This window comes from Carlito syrichta, unplaced genomic scaffold (genome assembly GCF_000164805.1).
Source record: "Carlito syrichta isolate Samal-C Ts95f unplaced genomic scaffold, Tarsius_syrichta-2.0.1 Scaffold307224, whole genome shotgun sequence".
In the NCBI taxonomy this organism is placed as follows: Eukaryota; Metazoa; Chordata; class Mammalia; order Primates; family Tarsiidae; genus Carlito; species Carlito syrichta.
Window position 1 is genome coordinate 1 of NW_007251320.1, and position 779 is coordinate 779.

Below are 779 nucleotides of genomic sequence, written 5' to 3' on the forward strand. Positions count from 1 at the left end.
TTAGGTGTGTACCACCACACCCGACTAATTTTTTTTTTTTTTTGTAGAGATAAGGTCTCACCAAGTTGCCCAGGTTCTGGCAATCCTCTCACCTCAGCCTCCCAAAGTGCTGGGATTATAGGCGTGAGCCACAGTGCCCAGCGAACATTCTTGTATAAGTCTTTTCATGGACATTATCCCCTCATTGCTCCTGTATACTTACCTTGGAGAGGAATTGTTGGGTCATAGGGTAGGTGTATATTTCACTTTATTCAGAACTGCTACACAGGTCTCTAGTGTGGCTGTGCAATTGTATACTCACACCTGTAGTGTACAGGAGTTCAAGCTTCTCCCCTGCCTTGCCAAAATATGGTATTGTTATTATTTTTTAAATTTTAGTCACTCTGAGAGGTGCATAGTGGTATCTCTTTGTGGTTTTCATTTGCATTTTCCTGATGACTAATGATGTTGTGCATCTTCTAATGTGATTATTGGCCATTTGAATAGCTTCTTTTTGTAAAATCCTATTCTAGAAGCTTATTTCTAAAAATCAAGTTATTGGTCTTATTATTGACTTGTAGGCCTTCTTTACGTATTCTAAGTGGAGTTTTTGTTGTTGTTGTTTTTTGGCCAAATATATGTTTTGCACATGTCTTCCCCCAGTCTGTGGTTTGTTTTTTTTGTTTTTGTTTTGTTTTTGAGTCAGAGTCTCCCTCTGTCGCCCAGGCTGGAGTGTAGTGGCACGCTCATGGCCACTGCAGCCTCGACCTGCTGGACTCAGGCAATCCTTCCTCCTCAGC